Raw genomic sequence first — 25,996 nt, forward strand, 5'->3', positions numbered from 1 at the left:
AAAGACACATACATTCTTTATTGTTGCATATTTGACACCCAATACATGGCAGAACATATACAACAGTCAGGCCCAAGAGCTGACACTCTAGGGTCCCAAAACATGGATCAGGGGCAACCAAGTGGGCTTGACCTTTATTAGTGAGCCTGGTTACCCCCTCTCGGAACCACGGACTTAGAAATCCCAGCTCATATACAGTGCATACAATATATTTATATATATATACCCTTATACACCATTTTAATAAAAAATATCACAAAATTCTTCAAAGTCCCTCGGGAAGAGTGAAAGACGCGCACGTTCATTTTCAGAGCTCCTAGACATTCCTATAAGAAGTTAGCTAAAAAGTAGCTTCGAAAAACGCTTAGGTTAAGTTTCAGAGTTGCTTCTAATGTACCGAAGCTGGACTTGGAAATAATTTCACTCTCACAACATTATGGCTGGTTGGAGACAGTCCGAACCACAAATACCGGGTCCATGGTTCTGGGCATATACTGGGGGGACGGGGACGACTCCCATTAACACCTGACTATACCGGGGATACGCGTATCACAATGCCTTACTGGTCTGTGCTGAAGCAGGGCATCCTGGCGATGAGCCGCGTAACTGCTTTCCAGGCAGGATATTGTCAGGAGGTCTGTACCCTTATGTACACGGGAATCTGACTCTGTTACCGGGTACATTTTGGGGGTGACCAGTATCTCTTGTTCCCGGATAGCTAAACACAATCCGACAACACTTTTACTGGCAAGTCCACCCTGAATCTCATAGTCTGAGAATCTCCACTGGTTAGCATTCCTGGAAAGGCAAAAGACACATACATTCTTTATTGTTGCATATTTGACACCCAATACATGGCAGAACATATACAACTGTCAGGCCCAAGAGCTGACACTCTAGGGCCCCAAAACATGGATCAGGGGCAACAGAGTGGGCTTAACATTTATTAGTGAGCCTGGTTACCCCCTCTCGGAACCACAGACTTAGAAATCCCAGCTCATATACAGTGCATACAATATATTTATATATATACCCTTATACACCATTTTAATAAAAAATATCACAAAATTCTTCAAAGTCCCTCGGGAAGAGTGAAAGACGCGCACGTTCATTTTCAGAGCTCCTAGACATTCCTATAAGAAGTTAGCTAAAAAGTAGCTTCGAAAAACGCTTAGGTTAAGTTTCAGAGTTGCTTCTAATGTACCGAAGCTGGACTTGGAAATAATTTCACTCTCACAACATTATGGCTGGTTGGAGACAGTCCGAACCACAAATACCGGGTCCATGGTTCTGGGCATATACTGGGGGGACGGGGACGACTCCCATTAACACCTGACTATACCGGGGATACGCGTATCACAATGCCTTACTGGTCTGTGCTGAAGCAGGGCATCCTGGCGATGAGCCGCGTAACTGCTTTCCAGGCAGGATATTGTCAGGAGGTCTGTACCCTTATGTACACGGGAATCTGACTCTGTTACCGGGTACATTTTGGGGGTGACCAGTATCTCTGGATCCCGGGTAGCTAAACACAATCCGACAACACTTTTACTGGCAAGTCCACCCTGAATCTCATAGTCTGAGAATCTCCACTGGTTAGCATTCCTGGAAAGGCAAAAGACACATACATTCTTTATTGTTGCATATTTGACACCCAATACATGGCAGAACATATACAACTGTCAGGCCCAAGAGCTGACACTCTAGGGCCCCAAAACATGGATCAGGGGCAACAGAGTGGGCTTAACATTTATTAGTGAGCCTGGTTACCCCCTCTCGGAACCACAGACTTAGAAATCCCAGCTCATATACAGTGCATACAATATATTTATATATATACCCTTATACACCATTTTAATAAAAAATATCACAAAATTCTTCTAAGTCCCTCGGGAAAAGTGAAAGACGCGCACGTTCATTTTCAGAGCTCCTTCAGTAGACCTTCCTATAAGAAGTTAGCTAAAAAGTAGCTTCGAAAAACGCTTAGGTTAAGTTTCAGAGTTGCTTCTAATGTACCGAAGCTGGACTTGGAAATAATTTCACTCTCACAACATTATGGCTGGTGGAGACAGTCCGAACCACAAATACCGGGTCCATGGTTCTGGGCATATACTGGGGGGACGGGGACGTCTCCCATTAACCCCTGACAATACCGGGGATACGCGTATCACAATGCCTTACTGGTCTGTGCTGAAGCAGGGCATCCTGGCGGTGAGCCGCGTAACTGCTTTCCAGGCAGGATATTCTCCGGAGGTCTGTACCCTTATGTACGAGGGAATCTGACTCGGTTCCCGGGTACATTTTGGGGGTGACCAGTATCTCTGGTTCCCGGGTAGCTACAGTAAACACAATCCGACAACACTTTTACCGGAAAGTCCACCCTGAATCTCATAGTCTGAGAATCTCCACTCTTTAGCAGTCCTGAAAAGGCAAAAGACACATACATTCTTTATTGTTGCATATTTGACACACAATACATGGCAGAACATATACAACAGTCAGGCCCAAGAGCTGACACTCTAAGGTCCCAAAACATGGATCAGGGGCAACCAAGTGGGCTTGACCTTTATTAGTGAGCCTGGTTACCCCCTCTCGGAACCACAGACTTAGAAATCCCAGCTCATATACAGTGCATACAATATATTTATATATATACCCTTAAACACCATTTTAATAAAAAATATCACAAAATTCTTCTAAGTCCCTCGGGAAGAGTGAAAGACGCGCACATTCATTGTCAGAGCTCCTAGACCTTCCTATAAGAAGTTAGCTAAAAAGTAGCTTCGAAAAACGCTTAGGTTAAGTTTCAGAGTTGCTTCTAATGTACCGAAGCTGGACTTGGAAATAATTTCACTCTCACAACATTTTGGCTGGTTGGAGACAGTCCGAACCACAAATACCGGATCCATGGTTCTGGGCATATACTGGGGGGACGGGGACGACTCCCATTAACCCCTGACTATACCGGGGATACGCATATCACAATGCCTTACTGGTATGTGCTGAAGCAGGGCATCCTGGCGGTGAGCCGCGTAACTGCTTTCCAGGGAGGATTTTGTCCGGAGGTCTGTGCCCTTATGTACCCGGAATCTGACTCGGTTCCCGTGTACATTTTGGGGGTGACCAGTATCTCTTGTTCCCGGATAGCTAGACACAATCCGACAACACTTTTACCGGAAAGTCCACCCTGAATCTCATAGTCTGAGAATCTCCACTCGTTAGCAGTCCTGGAAAGGCAAAAGACACATACATTCTTTATTGTTGCATATTTGACACCCAATACATGGCAGAACATATACAACAGTCAGGCCCAAGAGCTGACACTCTAGGGTCCCAAAACATGGATCAGGGGCAACCAAGTGGGCTTGACCTTTATTAATGAGCCTGGTAACCCCCTCTCGGAACCACGGACTTAGAAATCCCAGCTCATATACAGTGCATACAATATATTTATATATATACCCTTATACACCATTTTAATAAAAAATATCACAAAATTCTTCTAAGTCCCTCGGGAAGAGTGAAAGACGCGCACATTCATTGTCAGAGCTCCTAGACCTTCCTATAAGAAGTTAGCTAAAAAGTAGCTTCGAAAAACGCTTAGGTTAAGTTTCAGAGTTGCTTCTAATGTACCGAAGCTGGACTTGGAAATAATTTCATTCTCAAAACATTATGGCTGGTTGGAGACAGTCCGAACCACAAATACCGGGTCCATGGTTCTGGGCATATACTGGGGGGACGGGGACGACTCCCATTAACCCCTGACTATACCGGGAATACGCGTATAACAAAGCCTTACTGGTCTGTGCTGAAGCAGGGCATCCTGGCGGTGAGCCGCGTAACTGCTTTCCAGGGAGGATTTTGGCCGGAGGTCTGTGCCCTTATGTACCCGGGAATCTGACTCGGTTCCCGTGTACATTTTGGGGGTGACCAGTATCTCTTGTTCCCGAATAGCTAGACACAATCCGACAAAACTTTTACCGGAAAGTCCACACCGAATCTCATAGTCTGAGAATCTCCACTGGTTAGCAGTCCTGGAAAGGCAAAAGACACATACATTCTTTATTGTTGCATATTTGACACCCAATACATGGCAGAACATATACAACAGTCAGGCCCAAGAGCTGACACTCTAGGGCCCCAAAAAATGGATCAGGGGCAACAGAGTGGGCTTGACCTTTATTAGTGAGCCTGGTTACCCCTTCTCGGAACCACGGATTTAGAAATCCCAGCTCATATACAGTGCATACAATATATTTATATATATACCCTTATTCACCATTTTAATAAAAAATATCACAAAATTCTTCTAAGTCCCTCGGGAAGAGTGAAAGACGCGCACGTTCATTTTCAGATCTCCTAGACCTTCCTATAAGAAGTTATCTAAAAAGTAGCTTCGAAAAACGCTTAGGTTAAGTTTCAGAGTTTCTTCTAATGTACCGAAGCTGGACTTGGAAATAATTTCACTCTCACAACATTATGGCTGGTTGGAGACAGTCCGAACCACAAATACCGGGTCCATGGTTCTGGGCATATACTGGGGGGACGGGGACGACTCCCATTAAACCCTGACTATACCGGGGATACGCGTATAACAATGCCTTACTGGTCTGTGCTGAAGCAGGGCATCCTGGCGGTGAGCCGCGTAACTGCTTTCCAGGGAGGATTTTGTCCGGAGGTCTGTGTACTTATGTACACGGGAATCTGACTCGGTTCCCGTGTACATTTTGGGGGTGACCAGTATCTCTTGTTCCCGGCTAGCTAGACACAATCCGACAACACTTTTACCGGAAAGTCCACCCTGAATCTCATAGTCTGATAATCTCCACTCGTTAGCAGTCCTGGAAAGGCAAAAGACACATACATTCTTTATTGTTGCATATTTGACACCCAATACATGGCAGAACATATACAACAGTCAGGCCCAAGAGCTGACACTCTAGGGCCCCAAAAAATGGATCAGGGGCAACAGAGTGGGCTTGACCTTTATTAGTGAGCCTGGTTACCCCCTCTCGGAACCACGGATTTAGAAATCCCAGCTCATATACAGTGCATACAATATATTTATATATATACCCTTATACACCATTTTAATAAAAAATATCACAAAATTCTTCTAAGTCCCTCGGGAAGAGTGAAAGACGCGCACGTTCATTTTCAGATCTCCTAGACCTTCCTATAAGAAGTTATCTAAAAAGTAGCTTCGAAAAACGCTTAGGTTAAGTTTCAGAGTTTCTTCTAATGTACCGAAGCTGGACTTGGAAATAATTTCACTCTCACAACATTATGGCTGGTTGGAGACAGTCCGAACCACAAATACCGGGTCCATGGTTCTGGGCATATACTGGGGGGACGGGGACGACTCCCATTAACCCCTGACTATACCGGGGATACGCGTATCACAATGCCTTACTGGTATGTGCTGAAGCAGGGCATCCTGGCGGTGAGCCGCGTAACTGCTTTCCAGGGAGGATTTTGTCCGGAGGTCTGTGCCCTTATGTACCCGGAATCTGACTCGGTTCCCGTGTACATTTTGGGGGTGACCAGTATCTCTTGTTCCCGGATAGCTAGACACAATCCGACAACACTTTTACCGGAAAGTCCACCCTGAATCTCATAGTCTGAGAATCTCCACTCGTTAGCAGTCCTGGAAAGGCAAAAGACACATACATTCTTTATTGTTGCATATTTGACACCCAATACATGGCAGAACATATAACAGTCAGGCCCAAGAGCTGACACTCTAGGGTCCCAAAACATGGATCAGGGGCAACCAAGTGGGCTTGACCTTTATTAGTGAGCCTGGTTACCCCCTCTCGGAACCACGGACTTAGAAATCCCAGCTCATATACAGTGCATACAATATATTTATATATATACCCTTATACACCATTTTAAAGAAAATATCACAAAATTCTTCTAAGTCCCTCGGGAAGAGTGAAAGACGCGCACGTTCATTTTCAGATCTCCTAGACCTTCCTATAAGAAGTTAGCTAAAAAGTAGCTTCGAAATACGCTTAGGTTAAGTTTCAGAGTTGCTTCTAATGTACCGAAGCTGGACTTGGAAATAATTTCACTCTCACAACATTATGGCTGGTAGGAGACAGTCCGAACCACAAATACCGGGTCCATGGTTCTGGGCATATACTGGGGGGACGGGGACGACTCCCATTAACCCCTGACTATACCGGGGATACGCGTATCACAATGACTTACTGGTCTGTGCTGAAGCAGGGCATCCTGGCGGTGAGCCGCGTAACTGCTTTCCAGGCAGGATATTGTCCGGAGGTCTGTACCCTTATGTACACGGGAATCTGACTCGGTTCCCGGGTACATTTTGGGGGTGACCAGTATCTCTGGTTCCCGGGTAGCTAAACACAATCCGACAACACTTTTACCGGAAAGTCCACCCTGAATCTCATAGTCTGAGAATCTCCACTGGTTAGGATTCCTGGAAAGGCAAAAGACACATACATTCTTTATTGTTGCATATTTGACACCCAATACTTGGCAGAACATATACAACAGTCAGGCCCAAGAGTTGACACTCTAGGGCCCCAAAACATGGATCAGGGGCAACAGAGTGGGCTTGACCTTTATTAGTGAGCCTGGTTACCCCCTCTCGGAACCACGGACTTAGAAATCCCAGCTCATATACAGTGCATACAATATATTTATATATATACCCTTATACACCATTTTAATAAAAAATATCACAAAATTCTTCTAAGTCCCTCGGGAAGAGTGAAAGACGTGCACGTTCATTTCCAGAGCTTCTAGACCTTCCTATAAGAAGTTAGCTAAAAAGTAGCTTCGAAAAACGCTTAGGTTAAGTTTCAGAGTTGCTTCTAATGTACCGAAGCTGGACTTGGAAATAATTTCACTCTCACAACATTATGGCTGGTTGGAGACAGTCCGAACCACAAATACCGGGTCCATGGTTCTGGGCATATACTGGGGGGACGGGGATGACTCCCATTAACCCCTGACTATACCGGGGATACGCATATCACAATGCCTTACTGGTCTGTGCTGAAGCAGGGCATCCTGGTGGTGAGCCGCGTAACTGCTTTCCAGGGAGGATTTTGTCCGGAGGTCTGTGCCCTTATGTACCCGGGAATCTGACTCGGTTCCCGTGTACATTTTGGGGGTGACCAGTATCTCTTGTTCCCGGATAGCTAGACACAATCCGACAACACTTTTACTGGAAAGTCCACCCTGAATCTCATAGTCTGAGAATCTCCACTCGTTAGCAGTCCTGGAAAGGCAAAAGACACATACTGCTGCGACACACTTTATTCGAGCAAATACCCAGTATGTACCTGGCAGATACCTGGAATGCGCCGCTCCTCACCTCTGACAAGCCCCGTTGCATTTGCCTTCCCAGCCTGGGTTCATGCCTGGCTTATGGGCGGCTGATCTGTTAAATGATAATGAGTAGGATATAATAGGCTGCAATGCTTCGCGTGTCTACCAGATGGCATAAATTCATGAATTGTAATGCAATATATATATATATACTGTGCAGTATTGCAGCCTTTGGGAATAAAATGCTTCAATCCCTGCCTGAAAAATAACTCAATGCACTCGGGCAGAAAACAGTCACAAACCTCAATACACCCGGGTATACCCGAATTCGTGGGACCAGCCGAGCTCGAATAAAGTTTGTCGCCAGTGTACATTCTTTATTGTTGCATATTTGACACCCAATACATGGCAGAACATATACAACAGTCAGGCCCAAGAGCTGACACTCTAGGGCCCCAAAACATGGATCAGGGGCAACAGAGTGGGCTTGACCTTTATTAGTGAGCCTGGTTACCCCCTCTCAGAACCACAGACTTAGAAATCCCAGCTCATATACAGTGCATACAATATATTTATATATATACCCTTATACACCATTTTAATAAAAAATATCACAAAATTCTTCTAAGTCCCTCGGGAAGAGTGAAAGATGCGCACGTTCATTTTCAGATCTCCTAGACCTTCCTATAAGAAGTTAGGTAAAAAGTATCTTCGAAAAACGCTTAGGTTAAGTTTCAGAGTTTCTTCTAATGTACCGAAGCTGGACTTGGAAATAATTTCACTCTCACAACATTATGGCTGGTTGGAGACAGTCCGAACCACAAATACCGGGTCCATGGTTCTGGGCATATACTGGGGCGACGGGGACGACTCCCATTAACCCCTGACTATACCGGGGATACGCGTAAAACAATGCCTTACTGGTCTGTGCTGAAGCAGGGCATCCTGGCGGTGAGCCGCGTAACTGCTTTCCAGGCAGGATATTGTCCGGAGGTCTGTACCCTTATGTACCCGGGAATCTGACTCGGTTCCCGGGTACATTTTAGGGGTGACCAGTATCTCTGGTTAACGGGTAGCTAAACACAATCCGACAACACTTTTACCGGAAAGTCCACCCTGAATCTCATAGTCTGAGAATCTCCACTGGTTAGCATTCCTGGAAAGGCAAAAGACACATACATTCTTTATTGTTGCATATTTGACACCCAATACATGGCAGAACATATACAACAGTCAGGCCCAAGAGCTGACACTCTAGGGCCCCAAAACATGGATCAGGGGCAACAGAGTGGGCTTGACCTTTATTAGTGAGCCTGGTTACCCCCTCTCGGAACCACAGACTTAGAAATCCCAGCTCATATACAGTGCATACAATATATTTATATATATACCATTATACACCATTTTAATAAAAAATATCACAAAATTCTTCTAAGTCCCTTGGGAAGAGTGAAAGACGCGCACGTTCATTTTCAGATCTCCTAGACCTTCCTATAAGAAGTTAGCTAAAAAGTAGCTTCGAAAAACGCTTAGGTTAAGTTTCAGAGTTTCTTCTAATGTACCGAAGCTGGACTTGGAAATAATTTCACTCTCACAACATTATGGCTGGTCGGAGACAGTCCGAATCACAAATACCGGGTCCATGGTTCTGGGCATATACTGGGGGGACGGGGACGACTCCCATTAAACCCTGACTATACCGGGGATACGCGTATCACAATGCCTTACTGGTCTGTGCTGAAGCAGGGCATCCTGGCGGTGAGCCACGTAACTGCTTTCCAGGGAGGATTTTGTCCGGAGGTCTGTGCCCTTATGTACCCGGGAATCTGACTCGGTTCCCGTGTACATTTTGGGGGTGACCAGTATCTCTTGTTCCCGAATAGCTAGACACAATCCGACAAAACTTTTACCGGAAAGTCCACACCGAATCTCATAGTCTAAGAATCTCCACTGGTTAGCAGTCCTGGAAAGGCAAAAGACACATACATTCTTTATTGTTGCATATTTGACACCCAATACATGGCAGAACATATACAACAGTCAGGACCAAGAGCTGACACTCTAGGGTCCCAAAAAATGGATCAGGGGCAACCAAGTGGGCTTGACCTTTATTAGTGAGCCTGGTTACCCCCTCTCGGAACCACGGATTTAGAAATCCCAGCTCATATACAGTGCATACAATATATTTATATATATACCCTTATACACCATTTTAATAAAAAATATCACAAAATTCTTCTAAGTCCCTCGGGAAGAGTGAAAGACGCGCACATTCATTTTCAGAGCTCCTAGACCTTCCTATAAGAAGTTAGCTAAAAAGTAGCTTCGAAAAACGCTTAGGTTAAGTTTCAGAGTTGCTTCTAATGTACCGAAGCTGGACTTGGAAATAATTTCACTCTCACAACATTATGGCTGGTTGGAGACAGTCCGAACCACAAATACAGGGTCCATGGTTCTGGGCATATACTGGGGGGACGGGGACGACTCCCATTAACCCCTGACTATACCGGGGATACGCGTATCACAATGCCTTACTGGTATGTGCTGAAGCAGGGCATCCTGGCGGTGAGCCGCGTAACTGCTTTCCAGGGAGGATTTTGTCCGGAGGTCTGTGCCCTTATGTACCCGGAATCTGACTCGGTTCCCGTGTACATTTTGGGGGTGACCAGTATCTCTTGTTCCCGGATAGCTAGACACAATCCGACAACACTTTTACCGGAAAGTCCACCCTGAATCTCATAGTCTGAGAATCTCCACTCGTTAGCAGTCCTGGAAAGGCAAAAGACACATACATTCTTTATTGTTGCATATTTGACACCCAATACATGGCTGAACATATAACAGTCAGGCCCAAGAGCTGACACTCTAGGGTCCCAAAACATGGATCAGGGGCAACCAAGTGGGCTTGACCTTTATTAGTGAGCCTGGTTACCCCCTCTCGGAACCACGGACTTAGAAATCCCAGCTCATATACAGTGCATACAATATATTTATATATATACCCTTATACATCATTTTAATAAAAAATATCACAAAATTCTTCTAAGTCCCTCGGGAAGAGTGAAAGACGTGCACGTTCATTTCCAGAGCTTCTAGACCTTCCTATAAGAAGTTAGCTAAAAAGTAGCTTCGAAAAACGCTTAGGTTAAGTTTCAGAGTTGCTTCTAATGTACCGAAGCTGGACTTGGAAATAATTTCACTCTCACAACATTATGGCTGGTTGGAGACAGTCCGAACCACAAATACCGGGTCCATGGTTCTGGGCATATACTGGGGGGACGGGGATGACTCCCATTAACCCCTGACTATACCGGGGATACGCATATCACAATGCCTTACTGGTCTGTGCTGAAGCAGGGCATCCTGGTGGTGAGCCGCGTAACTGCTTTCCAGGGAGGATTTTGTCCGGAGGTCTGTGCCCTTATGTACCCGGGAATCTGACTCGGTTCCCGTGTACATTTTGGGGGTGACCAGTATCTCTTGTTCCCGGATAGCTAGACACAATCCGACAACACTTTTACTGGAAAGTCCACCCTGAATCTCATAGTCTGAGAATCTCCACTCGTTAGCAGTCCTGGAAAGGCAAAAGACACATACTGCTGCGACACACTTTATTCGAGCAAATACCCAGTATGTACCTGGCAGATACCTGGAATGCGCCGCTCCTCACCTCTGACAAGCCCCGTTGCATTTGCCTTCCCAGCCTGGGTTCATGCCTGGCTTATGGGCGGCTGATCTGTTAAATGATAATGAGTAGGATATAATAGGCTGCAATGCTTCGCGTGTCTACCAGATGGCATAAATTCATGAATTGTAATGCAATATATATATATATACTGTGCAGTATTGCAGCCTTTGGGAATAAAATGCTTCAATCCCTGCCTGAAAAATAACTCAATGCACTCGGGCAGAAAACAGTCACAAACCTCAATACACCCGGGTATACCCGAATTCGTGGGACCAGCCGAGCTCGAATAAAGTTTGTCGCCAGTGTACATTCTTTATTGTTGCATATTTGACACCCAATACATGGCAGAACATATACAACAGTCAGGCCCAAGAGCTGACACTCTAGGGCCCCAAAACATGGATCAGGGGCAACAGAGTGGGCTTGACCTTTATTAGTGAGCCTGGTTACCACCTCTCGGAACCACAGACTTAGAAATCCCAGCTCATATACAGTGCATACAATATATTTATATATATACCCTTATACACCATTTTAATAAAAAATATCACAAAATTCTTCTAAGTCCCTCGGGAAGAGTGAAAGATGCACACGTTCATTTTCAGATCTCCTAGACCTTCCTATAAGAAGTTAGGTAAAAAGTATCTTCGAAAAACGCTTAGGTTAAGTTTCAGAGTTTCTTCTAATGTACCGAAGCTGGACTTGGAAATAATTTCACTCTCACAACATTATGGCTGGTTGGAGACAGTCCGAACCACAAATACCGGGTCCATGGTTCTGGGCATATACTGGGGGGACGGGGACGACTCCCATTAACCCCTGACTATACCGGGGATACGCGTATCACAATGCCTTACTGGTCTGTGCTGAAGCAGGGCATCCTGGCGGTGAGCCGCGTAACTGCTTTCCAGGGAGGATTTTGTCCGGAGGTCTGTGCCCTTATGTACACGGGAATCTGACTCGGTTCCCGTGTACATTTTGGGGGTGACCAGTATCTCTTGTTCCCGGATAGCTAGACACAATCCGACAACACTTTTACCGGAAAGTCCACCCTGAATCTCATAGTCTGAGAATCTCCACTCGTTAGCAGTCCTGGAAAGGCAAAAGACACATACATTCTTTATTGTTGCATATTTGACACCCAATACATGGCAGAACATATACAACAGTCAGGCCCAAGAGCTGACACTCTAGGGTCCCAAAACATGGATCAGGGGCAACCAAGTGGGCTTGACCTTTATTAGTGAGCCTGGTTACCCCCTCTCGGAACCACGGACTTAGAAATCCCAGCTCATATACAGTGCATACAATATATTTATATATATACCCTTATACACCATTTTAATAAAAAATATCACAAAATTCTTCTAAGTCCCTCGGGAAGAGTGAAAGACGCGCACATTCATTTTCAGAGCTCCTAGACCTTCCTATAAGAAGTTAGCTAAAAAGTAGCTTCGAAAAACGCTTTGGTTAAGTTTCAGAGTTTCTTCTAATGTACCGAAGCTGGACTTGGAAATAATTTCACTCTCACAACATTATGGCTGGTTGGAGACAGTCCGAACCACAAATACAGGGTCCATGGTTCTGGGCATATACTGGGGGGACGGGGACGACTCCCATTAACCCCTGACTATACCGGGGATACGCGTATCACAATGCCTTACTGGTATGTGCTGAAGCAGGGCATCCTGGCGGTGAGCCGCGTAACTACTTTCCAGGGAGGATTTTGTCCGGAGGTCTGTGCCCTTATGTACCCGGAATCTGACTCGGTTCCCGTGTACATTTTGGGGGTGACCAGTATCTCTTGTTCCCGGATAGCTAGACACAATCCGACAACACTTTTACCGGAAAGTCCACCCTGAATCTCATAGTCTGAGAATCTCCACTCGTTAGCAGTCCTGGAAAGGCAAAAGACACATACATTCTTTATTGTTGCATATTTGACACCCAATACATGGCAGAACATATACAACAGTCAGGCCCAAGAGCTGACACTCTAGGGTCCCAAAACATGGATCAGGGGCAACCAAGTGGGCTTGACCTTTATTAGTGAGCCTGGTTACCCCCTCTCGGAACCACGGACTTAGAAATCCCAGCTCATATACAGTGCATACAATATATTTATATATATACCCTTATACACCATTTTAATAAAAAATATCACAAAATTCTTCTAAGTCCCTCGGGAAGAGTGAAAGACGCGCACATTCATTTTCAGAGCTCCTAGACCTTCCTATAAGAAGTTAGCTAAAAAGTAGCTTCGAAAAACGCTTAGGTAAAGTTTCAGAGTTGCTTCTTATGTACCGAAGCTGGACTTGGAAATAATTTCACTCTCACAACATTATGGCTGGTTGGAGACAGTCCGAACCACAAATACCGGGTCCATGGTTCTGGGCATATACTGGGGGGACGGGGACGACTCCCATTAACCCCTGACTATACCGGGGATACGCGTATCACAATGCCTTACTGGTATGTGCTGAAGCAGGGCATCCTGGCTGTGAGCCGCGTAACTGCTTTCCAGGGAGGATTTTGTCCGGAGGTCTGTGCCCTTATGTACCCGGAATCTGACTCGGTTCCCGTGTACATTTTGGGGTGACCAGTATCTCTTGTTCCCGGATAGCTAGACACAATCCGACAACACTTTTACCGGAAAGTCCACCCTGAATCTCATAGTCTGAGAATCTCCACTCGTTAGCAGTCCTGGAAAGGCAAAAGACACATACATTCTTTATTGTTGCATATTTGACACCCAATACATGGCAGAACATATAACAGTCAGGCCCAAGAGCTGACACTCTAGGGTCCCAAAACATGGATCAGGGGCAACCAAGTGGGCTTGACCTTTATTAGTGAGCCTGGTTACCCCCTCTCGGAACCACGGACTTAGAAATCCCAGCTCATATACAGTGCATACAATATATTTATATATATACCCTTATACACCATTTTAATAAAAAATATCACAAAATTCTTCTAAGTCCCTCGGGAAGAGTGAAAGACGCGCACGTTCATTTTCAGATCTCCTAGACCTTCCTATAAGAAGTTAGCTAAAAAGTAGCTTCGAAATACGCTTAGGTTAAGTTTCAGAGTTGCTTCTAATGTACCGAAGCTGGACTTGGAAATAATTTCACTCTCACAACATTATGGCTTGTAGGAGAGAGTCCGAACCATAAATACCGGGTCCATGGTTCTGGGCATATACTGGGGGGACGGGGACGACTCCCATTAACCCCTGACTATACCGGGGATACGCGTATCACAATGACTTACTGGTCTGTGCTGAAGCAGGGCATCCTGGCGGTGAGCCGCGTAACTGCTTTCCAGGCATTATATTGTCCGGAGGTCTGTACCCTTATGTACACGGGAATCTGACTCGGTTCCCGTGTACATTTTGGGGGTGACCAGTATCTCTGGTTCCCGGGTAGCTAAACACAATCCGACAACACTTTTACCGGAAAGTCCACCCTGAATCTCATAGTCTGAGAATCTCCACTGGTTAGCATTCCTGGAAAGGCAAAAGACACATACATTCTTTATTGTTGCATATTTGACACCCAATACATGGCAGAACATATACAACAGTCAGGCCCAAGAGCTGACACTCTAGGGCCCCAAAACATGGATCAGGGGCAACAGAGTGGGCTTGACCTTTATTAGTGAGCCTGGTTACCCCCTCTCGGAACCACGGACTTAGAAATCCCAGCTCATATACAGTGCATACAATATATTTATATATATACCCTTATACATCATTTTAATAAAAAATATCACAAAATTCTTCTAAGTCCCTCGGGAAGAGTGAAAGACGTGCACGTTCATTTCCAGAGCTTCTAGACCTTCCTATAAGAAGTTAGCTAAAAAGTAGATTCGAAAAACGCTTAGGTTAAGTTTCAGAGTTGCTTCTAATGTACCGAAGCTGGACTTGGAAATAATTTCACTCTCACAACATTATGGCTGGTTGGAGACAGTCCGAACCACAAATACCGGGTCCATGGTTCTGGGCATATACTGGGGGGACGGGGATGACTCCCATTAACCCCTGACTATACCGGGGATACGCATATCACAATGCCTTACTGGTCTGTGCTGAAGCAGGGCATCCTGGTGGTGAGCCGCGTAACTGCTTTCCAGGGAGGATTTTGTCCGGAGGTCTGTGCCCTTATGTACCCGGGAATCTGACTCGGTTCCCGTGTACATTTTGGGGGTGACCAGTATCTCTTGTTCCCGGATAGCTAGACACAATCCGACAACACTTTTACTGGAAAGTCCACCCTGAATCTCATAGTCTGAGAATCTCCACTCGTTAGCAGTCCTGGAAAGGCAAAAGACACATACTGTACATTCTTTATTGTTGCATATTTGACACCCAATACATGGCAGAACATATACAACAGTCAGGCCCAAGAGCTGACACTCTAGGGCCCCAAAACATGGATCAGGGGCAACAGAGTGGGCTTGACCTTTATTAGTGAGCCTGGTTACCCCCTCTCAGAACCACAGACTTAGAAATCCCAGCTCATATACAGTGCATACAATATATTTATATATATACCCTTATACACCATTTTAATAAAAAATATCACAAAATTCTTCTAAGTCCCTCGGGAAGAGTGAAAGATGCGCACGTTCATTTTCAGATCTCCTAGACCTTCCTATAAGAAGTTAGGTAAAAAGTATCTTCGAAAAACGCTTAGGTTAAGTTTCAGAGTTTCTTCTAATGTACCGAAGCTGGACTTGGAAATAATTTCACTCTCACAACATTATGGCTGGTTGGAGACAGTCCGAACCACAAATACCGGGTCCATGGTTCTGGGCATATACTGGGGCGACGGGGACGACTCCCATTAACCCCTGACTATACCGGGGATACGCGTAAAACAATGCCTTACTGGTCTGTGCTGAAGCAGGGCATCCTGGCGGTGAGCCGCGTAACTGCTTTCCAGGCAGGATATTGTCCGGAGGTCTGTACCCTTATGTACACGGGAATCTGACTCGGTTCCCGTGTACATTTTGGGGGTGACCAGTATCTCTTGTTCCCGGATAGCTAGACACAATCCGACAACACTTTTACCGGAAAGTCCACCCTGAATCTCATAGTCTGAGAATCTCCACTCGTTAGCAGTCCTGGAAAGGCAAAAGACACATACTGCTGCGACACACTTTATTCGAGCAAATACCCAGTATGTACCTGGCAGATACCTGGAATGCGCCGCTCCTCACCTCTGACAAGCCCCGTTGCATTTGCCTTCCCAGCCTGGGTTCATGCCTGGCTTATGGGCGGCTGATCTGTTAAATGATAATGAGTAGGATATAATAGGCTGCAATGCTTCGCGTGTCTACCAGATGGCATAAATTCATGAATTGTAATGCAATATATATATATATACTGTGCAGTATTGCAGCCTTTGGGAATAAAATGCTTCAATCCCTGCCTGAAAAATAACTCAATGCACTCGGGCAGAAAACAGTCACAAACCTCAATACACCCGGGTATACCCGAATTCGTGGGACCAGCCGAGCTCGAATAAAGTTTGTCGCCAGTGTACATTCTTTATTGTTGCATATTTGACACCCAATACATGGCAGAACATATACAACAGTCAGGCCCAAGAGCTGACACTCTAGGGCCCCAAAACATGGATCAGGGGCAACAGAGTGGGCTTGACCTTTATTAGTGAGCCTGGTTACCCCCTCTCAGAACCACAGACTTAGAAATCCCAGCTCATATACAGTGCATACAATATATTTATATATATACCCTTATACACCATTTTAATAAAAAATATCACAAAATTCTTCTAAGTCCCTCGGGAAGAGTGAAAGATGCGCACGTTCATTTTCAGATCTCATAGACCTTCCTATAAGAAGTTAGGTAAAAAGTATCTTCGAAAAACGCTTAGGTTAAGTTTCAGAGTTTCTTCTAATGTACCGAAGCTGGACTTGGAAATAATTTCACTCTCACAACATTATGGCTGGTTGGAGACAGTCCGAACCACAAATACCGGGTCCATGGTTCTGGGCATATACTGGGGCGACGGGGACGACTCCCATTAACCCCTGACTATACCGGGGATACGCGTAAAACAATGCCTTACTGGTCTGTGCTGAAGCAGGGCATCCTGGCGGTGAGCCGCGTAACTGCTTTCCAGGCAGGATATTGTCCGGAGGTCTGTACCCTTATGTACACGGGAATCTGACTCGGTTCCCGTGTACATTTTGGGGGTGACCAGTATCTCTGGTTCCCGGGTAGCTAAACACAATCCGACAACACTTTTACCGGAAAGTTCACCCTGAATCTCATAGTCTGAGAATCTCCACTGGTTAGCATTCCTGGAAAGGCAAAAGACACATACATTCTTTATTGTTGCATATTTGACACCCAATATATGGCAGAACATATACAACAGTCAGGCCCAAGAGCTGACACTCTAGGGCCCCAAAACATGGATCAGGGGCAACAGAGTGGGCTTGACCTTTATTAGTGAGCCTGGTTACCCCCTCTCGGAACCACAGACTTAGAAATCCCAGCTCATATACAGTGCATACAATATATTTATATATATACCCATATACACCATTTTAATAAAAAATATCACAAAATCCTTCTAAGTCCCTCGGGAAGAGTGAAAGACGCGCACGTTCATTTTCAGATCTCCTAGACCTTCCTATAAGAAGTTAGCTAAAAAGTAGCTTCGAAAAACGCTTAGGTAAAGTTTCAGAGTTGCTTCTAATGTACCGAAGCTGGACTTGGAAATAATTTCACTCTCACAACATTATGGCTGGTAGGAGACAGTCCGAACCACAAATACCGGGTCCATGGTTCTGGGCATATACTGGGGGGACGGGGACGACTCCCATTACCCCTGACTATACCGGGGATACGCGTAAAACAATGCCTTACTGGTCTGTGCTGAAGCAGGGCATCCTGGCGGTGAGCCGCGTAACTGCTTTCCAGGCAGGATATTGTCCGGAGGTCTGTACCCTTATGTACACGGGAATCTGACTCGGTTCCCGTGTACATTTTGGGGGTGACCAGTATCTCTGGTTCCCGGGTAGCTAAACACAATCCGACAACACTTTTACCGGAAAGTTCACCCTGAATCTCATAGTCTGAGAATCTCCACTGGTTAGCATTCCTGGAAAGGCAAAAGACACATACATTCTTTATTGTTGCATATTTGACACCCAATACATGGCAGAACATATACAACAGTCAGGCCCAAGAGCTGACACTCTAGGGCCCCAAAACATGGATCAGGGGTAACAGAGTGGGCTTGACCTTTATTAGTGAGCCTGGTTACCCCCTCTCGGAACCACAGACTTAGAAATCCCAGCTCATATACAGTGCATACAATATATTTATATATATACCCTAATACACCATTTTAATAAAAAATATCACAAAATCCTTTTAAGTCCCTCGGGAAGAGTGAAAGACGCGCACGTTCATTTTCAGATCTCCTAGACCTTCCTATAAGAAGTTAGCTAAAAAGTAGCTTCGAAAAACGCTTAGGTTAAGTTTCAGAGTTTCTTCTAATGTACCGAAGCTGGACTTGGAAATAATTTCACTCTCACAACATTATGGCTGGTTGGAGACAGTCCGAACCACAAATACCGGGTCCATGGTTCTGGGCATATACTGGGGGGACGGGGACGACTCCCATTAACCCCTGACTATACCGGGGATACGCGTATCACAATGCCTTACTGGTCTGTGCTGAAGCAGGGCTTTCTGGTGGTGAGCCGCGTAACTGCTTTCCATGCAGGATATTGTCCGGAGGTCTGTACCCTTATGTACACGGGAATCTGACTCGGTTCCCGTGTACATTTTGGGGGTGACCAGTATCTCTGGTTCCCGGGTAGCTAAACACAATCCGACAACACTTTTACCGGATAGTCCACCCTGAATCTCATAGTCTGAGAATCTCCACTGGTTAGCATTCCTGGAAAGGCAAAAGACACATACATTCTTTATTGTTGCATATTTGACACCCAATACATGGCAGAACATATAACAGTCAGGCCCAAGAGCTGACACTCTAGGGTCCCAAAACATGGATCAGGGGCAACCAAGTGGGCTTGAACTTTATTAGTGATCCTGGTTACCCCCTCTCGGAACCACGGAGTTAGAAATCCCAGCTCATATACAGTGCATACAATATATTAATATATATACCCTTATACACCATTTTAATAAAAAATATCACAAAATTCTTCTAAGTCCCTCGGGAAGAGTGAAAGACGCGCACGTTCATTTTCAGAGCTCCTAGACCTTCCTATAAGAAGTTAGATAAAAAGTAGCTTCGAAAAACGCTTAGGTAAAGTTTCAGAGTTGCTTCTACTGTAATGTACCGAAGCTGGACTTGGAAATAATTTCACTCTCACAACATTATGGCTGGTTGGAGACAGTCCGAACCACAAATACCGGGTCCATGGTTCTGGGCATATACTGGGGGGACGGGGACGACTCCCATTACCCCTGACTATACCGGGGATACGCGTATCACAATGCCTTACTGGTCTGTGCTGAAGCAGGGCATCCTGGCGGTGAGCCGCGTAACTGCTTTCCAGGCATGATATTGTCCGGAGGTCTGTACCCTTATGTACCCGGGAATCTGACTCCGTTCCCGTGTACATTTTGGAGGTGACCAGTATCTCTGGTTATCGGGTAGCTAAACACAATCCGACAACACTTTTACCGGAAAGTCCACCCTGAATCTCATAGTCTGAGAATCTCCACTCGTTAGCAGTCCTGGAAAGGCAAAAGACACATACATTCTTTATTGTTGCATTTTTGACACCCAATACATGGCAGAACATATAACAGTCAGGCCCAAGAGCTGACACTCTAGGGTCCCAAAACATGGATCAGGGGCAACCAAGTGGGCTTGACCTTTATTAGTGAGCCTGGTTACCCCCTCTCGGAACCACGGACTTAGAAATCCCAGCTCATATACAGTGCATACAATATATTTATATATATACCCTTATACACCATTTTAATAAAAAATATCACAAAATTCTTCTAAGTCCGTCGGGAAGAGTGAAAGATGCGCACGTTCATTTTCAGAGCTCCAAGACCTTCCTATAAGAAGTTAGCTAAAAAGTAGCTTCGAAAAACGCTTAGGTAAAGTTTCAGAGTTGCTTCTAATGTACCGAAGCTGGACTTGGAAATAATTTCACTCTCACAACATTATGGCTGGTAGGAGACAGTCCGAACCACAAATACCGGGTCCATGGTTCTGGGCATATACTGGGGGGACGGGGACGACTCCCATTAACCCCTGACTATACCGGGGATACGCGTATCACAATGCCTTACTGGTCTGTGCTGAAGCAGGGCATCCTGGCGGTGAGCCGCGTAACTGCTTTCCAGGCAGGATATTGTCCGGAGGTCTGTACCCTTATGTACACGGGAATCTGACTCGGTTCCCGTGTACATTTTGGGGTTGACCAGTATCTCTGGTTCCCGGGTAGCTAAACACAATCCGACAACACTTTTACCGGAAAGTCCACCCTGAATCTCATAGTCTGAGAATCTCCACTGGTTAGCATTCCTGGAAAGGCAAAAGACACATACATTCTTTATTGTTGCATATTTGACACCCAATACATGGCAGAACATATACAACAGTCAGGCCCAAGAGCTGACACTCTAGGGCCCCAAAACATGGATCAGGGGCAACAGAGTGGGCTTGACCTTTATTAGTGAGCCTGGTTACCCCCTCTCGGAACCACAGACGTAGAAATCCCAGCTCATATACAGTGCATACAATATATTTATATATATACCCTTATACACCATTTTAATAAAAAATATCACAAAATCCTTCTAAGTCCCTCGGGAAGAGTGAAAGACGCGCACGTTCATTTTCAGATCTCCTAGACCTTCCTATAAGAAGTTAGCTAAAAAGTAGCTTCGAAAAACGCTTAGGTTAAGTTTCAGAGTTTCTTCTAATGTACCGAAGCTGGACTTGGATATAATTTCACTCTCACAACATTATGGCTGGTTGGAGACAGTCCGAACCACAAATACCGGGTCCATGGTTCTGGGCATATACTGGGGGGACGGGGACGACTCCCATTAACCCCTGACTATACCGGGGATATGCGTATCACAATGCCTTACTGGTCTGTGCTGAAGCAGGGCATCCTGGCGGTGAGCCGCGTAACTGCTTTCCAGGCAGGATATTGTCCGGAGGTCTGTACCCTTATGTACACGGGAATCTGACTCGGTTCCCGTGTACATTTTGGGGGTGACCAGTATCTCTGGTTCCCGGGTAGCTAAACACAATCCGACAACACTTTTACCGGAAAGTCCACCCTGAATCTCATAGTCTGAGAATCTCCACTGGTTAGCATTCCTGGAAAGGCAAAAGACACATACAGTACATTCTTTATTGTTGCATATTTGACACCCAATACATGGCAGAACATATACAACAGTCAGGCCCAAGAGCTGACACTCTAGGGCCCCAAAACATGGATCAGGGGCAACAGAGTGGGCTTGACCTTTATTAGTGAGCCTGGTTACCCCCTCTCGGAACCACAGACTTAGAAATCCCAGCTCATATACAGTGCATACAATATATTTATATATATATAACCTTATACACCATTTTAATAAAAAATATCACAAAATCCTTCTAAGTCCCTCGGGAAGAGTGAAAGACGCGCACGTTCATTTTCAGATCTCCTAGACCTTCCTATAAGAAGTTAGCTAAAAAGTAGCTTCGAAAAACGCTTAGGTTAAGTTTCAGAGTTTCTTCTAATGTACCGAAGCTGGACTTGGAAATAATTTCACTCTCACAACATTATGGCTGGTTGGAGACAGTCCGAACCACAAATACCGGGTCCATGGTTCTGGGCATATACTGGGGGGACGGGGACGACTCCCATTAACCCCTGACTATACCGGGGTTACGCGTATCACAATGCCTTACTGGTCTGTGCTGAAGCAGGGCATCCTGGCGGTGAGCCGCGTAACTGCTTTCCAGGGAGGATTTTGTCTGGAGGTCTGTGCCCTTATGTACCCGGGATTCTGACTCGGTTCCCGTGTACATTTTGGGGGTGACCAGTATCTCTTGTTCCCGGATAGCTAGACACAATCCGACAACACTTTTACCGGAAAGTCCACCCTGAATCTCATAGTCTGAGAATCTCCACTCGTTAGCAGTCCTGGAAAGGCAAAAGACACATACATTTTTATTGTTGCATATTTGACACCCAATACATGGCAGAACATATAACAGTCAGGCCCAAGAGCTGACACTCTAGGGTCCCAAAACATGGAAAAGGGGCAACCAAGTGGGCTTGACCTTTATTAGTGAGCCTGGTTACCCCCTATCGGAACCACGGACTTAGAAATCCCAGCTCATATACAGTACATACAATATATTTATATATATACCCTTATACACCATTTTAATAAAAAATATCACAAAATTCTTCTAAGTCCGTCGGGAAGAGTGAAAGATGCGCACGTTCATTTTCAGAGCTCCAAGACCTTCCTATAAGAAGTTAGCTAAAAAGTAGCTTCGAAAAACGCTTAGGTTAAGTTTCAGAGTTTCTTCTAATGTACCGAAGCTGGACTTGGAAATAATTTCACTCTCACAACATTATGGCTGGTTGGAGACAGTCCGAACCACAAATACCGGGTCCATGGTTCTGGGCATATACTGGGGGGACGGGGACGACTCCCATTAACCCCTGACTATACCGGGGATACGCGTTTCACAATGCCTTACTGGTCTGTGCTGAAGCAGGGCATCCTGGCGGTGAGCCGCGTAACTGCTTTCCAGGCAGGATATTGTCCGGAGGTCTGTACCCTTATGTACACGGGAATCTGACTCGGTTCCCGTGTACATTTTGGGGGTGACTAGTATCTCTGGTTCCCGGGTGGCTAAACACAATCCGACAACACTTTTACCGGAAAGTCCACCCTGAATCTCATAGTCTGAGAATCTCCACTGGTTAGCATTCCTGGAAAGGCAAAAGACACATACATTCTTTATTGTTGCATATTTGACACCCAATACATGGCAGAACATATACAACAGTCAGGCCCAAGAGCTGACACTCTAGGGCCCCAAAACATGGATCAGGAGCAACAGAGTGGGCTTGACCTTTATTAGTGAGCCTGGTTACCCCCTCTCGGAACCACAGACTTAGAAATCCCAGCTCATATACAGTGCATACAATATATTTATATATATACCCTTATACACCATTTTAATAAAAAATATCACAAAATCCTTCTAAGTCCCTCGGGAAGAGTGAAAGACGCGCACGTTCATTTTCAGATCTCCTAGACCTTCCTATAAGAAGTTAGCTAAAAAGTAGCTTCGAAAAACGCTTAGGTTAAGTTTCAGAGTTTCTTCTAATGTACCGAAGCTGGACTTGGAAATAATTTCACTCTCACAACATTATGGCTGGTTGGAGACAGTCCGAACCACAAATACCGGGTCCATGGTTCTGGGCATATACTGGGGGGACGGGGACGACTCCCATTAACCCCTGACTATACCGGGGATACGCGTATCACAATGCCTTACTGGTCTGTGCTGAAGCAGGGCATCCTGGCGGTGAGCCGCGTAACTGCTTTCCAGGGAGGATTTTGTCCGGAGGTCTGTGCCCTTATGTACCCGGGATTCTGACTCGGTTCCCGTGTACATTTTGGGGGTGACCAGTATCTCTTGTTCCCGGATAGCTAGACACAATCCGACAACACTTTTACCGGAAAGTCCACCCTGAATCTCATAGTCTGAGAATATCCACTCGTTAGCAGTCCTGGAAAGGCAAAAGACACATACATTCTTTATTGTTGCATATTTGACACCCAATACATGGCAGAACATATAACAGTCAGGCCCAAGAGCTGACACTCTAGGGTCCCAAAACATGGATCAGGGGCAACCAAGTGGGCTTGACCTTTATTAGTGAGCCTGGTTACCCCCTATCGGAACCACGGACTTAGAAGTCCCAGCTCATATACAGTGCATACAATATATTTATATATATACGATTATACACCATTTTAATAAAAAATATCACAAAATTCTTCTAAGTCCGTCGAGAAGAGTGAAAGATGCGCACGTTCATTTTCAGAGCTCCAAGACCTTCCTATAAGAAGTTAGCTAAAAAGTAGCTTCGAGAAACGCTTAGGTTAAGTTTCAGAGTTTCTTCTAATGTACCGAAGCTGGACTTGGAAATAATTTCACTCTCACAACATTATGGCTGGTTGGAGACAGTCCGAACCACAAATACCGGGTCCATGGTTCTGGGCATATACTGGGGGGACGGGGACGACTCCCATTAACCCCTGACTATACCGGGGATACGCGTATCACAATGCCTTACTGGTCTGTGCTGAAGCAGGGCATCCTGGCGGTGAGCCGCGTAACTGCTTTCCAGGGAGGATTTTGTCCGGAGGTCTGTGCCCTTATGTACCCGGGATTCTGACTCGGTTCCCGTGTACATTTTGGGGGTGACCAGTATCTCTTGTTCCCGGATAGCTAGACACAATCCGACAACACTTTTACCGGAAAGTCCACCCTGAATCTCATAGTCTGAGAATATCCACTCGTTAGCAGTCCTGGAAAGGCAAAAGACACATACATTCTTTATTGTTGCATATTTGACACCCAATACATGGCAGAACATATAACAGTCAGGCCCAAGAGCTGACACTCTAGGGTCCCAAAACATGGATCAGGGGCAACCAAGTGGGCTTGACCTTTATTAGTGAGCCTGGTTACCCCCTATCGGAACCACGGACTTAGAAGTCCCAGCTCATATACAGTGCATACAATATATTTATATATATACGATTATACACCATTTTAATAAAAAATATCACAAAATTCTTCTAAGTCCGTCGGGAAGAGTGAAAGATGCGCACGTTCATTTTCAGAGCTCCAAGACCTTCCTATAAGAAGTTAGCTAAAAAGTAGCTTCGAGAAACGCTTAGGTTAAGTTTCAGAGTTTCTTCTAATGTACCGAAGCTGGACTTGGAAATAATTTCACTCTCACAACATTATGGCTGGTTGGAGACAGTCCGAACCACAAATACCGGGTCCATGGTTCTGGGCATATACTGGGGGGACGGGGACGACTCCCATTAACCCCTGACTATACCGGGGATACGCGTATCACAATGCCTTACTGGTCTGTGCTGAACCAGGTCATCCTGGCGGTGAGCCGCGTAACTGCTTTCCAGGGAGGATTTTGTCTGGAGGTCTGTGCCCTTATGTACACGGGAATCTGACTCGGTTCCCGTGTACATTTTGGGGGTGACCAGTATCTCTGGTTCCCGGGTAGCTAAACACAATCCGACAACACTTTTACCGGAAAGTCCACCCTGAATCTCATAGTCTGAGAATCTCCACTGGTTAGCATTCCTGGAAAGGCAAAAGACACATACATTCTTTATTGTTGCATATTTGACACCCAATACATGGCAGAACATATACAACAGTCAGGCCCAAGAGCTGACACTCTAGGGCCCCAAAACATGGATCAGGGGCAACAGAGTGGGCTTGACCTTTATTAGTGAGCCTGGTTACCCCCTCTCGGAACCACAGACTTAGAAATCCCAGCTCATATACAGTGCATACAATATATTTATATATATACCCTTATACACCATTTTAATAAAAAATATCACAAAATCCTTCTAAGTCCCTCGGGAAGAGTGAAAGACGCGCACGTTCATTTTCAGATCTCCTAGACCTTCCTATAAGAAGTTAGCTAAAAAGTAGCTTCGAAAAACGCTTAGGTTAAGTTTCAGAGTTTCTTCTAATGTACCGAAGCTGGACTTGGAAATAATTTCACTCTCACAACATTATGGCTGGTTGGAGACAGTCCGAACCACAAATACCGGGTCCATGGTTCTGGGCATATACTGGGGGGACGGGGACGACTCCCATTAACCCCTGACTATACCGGGGATACGCGTATCACAATGCCTTACTGGTCTGTGCTGAAGCAGGGCATCCT

Source organism: Ascaphus truei, unplaced genomic scaffold (genome assembly GCF_040206685.1).
Source record: "Ascaphus truei isolate aAscTru1 unplaced genomic scaffold, aAscTru1.hap1 HAP1_SCAFFOLD_128, whole genome shotgun sequence".
NCBI classification, from domain to species: domain Eukaryota; kingdom Metazoa; phylum Chordata; class Amphibia; order Anura; family Ascaphidae; genus Ascaphus; species Ascaphus truei.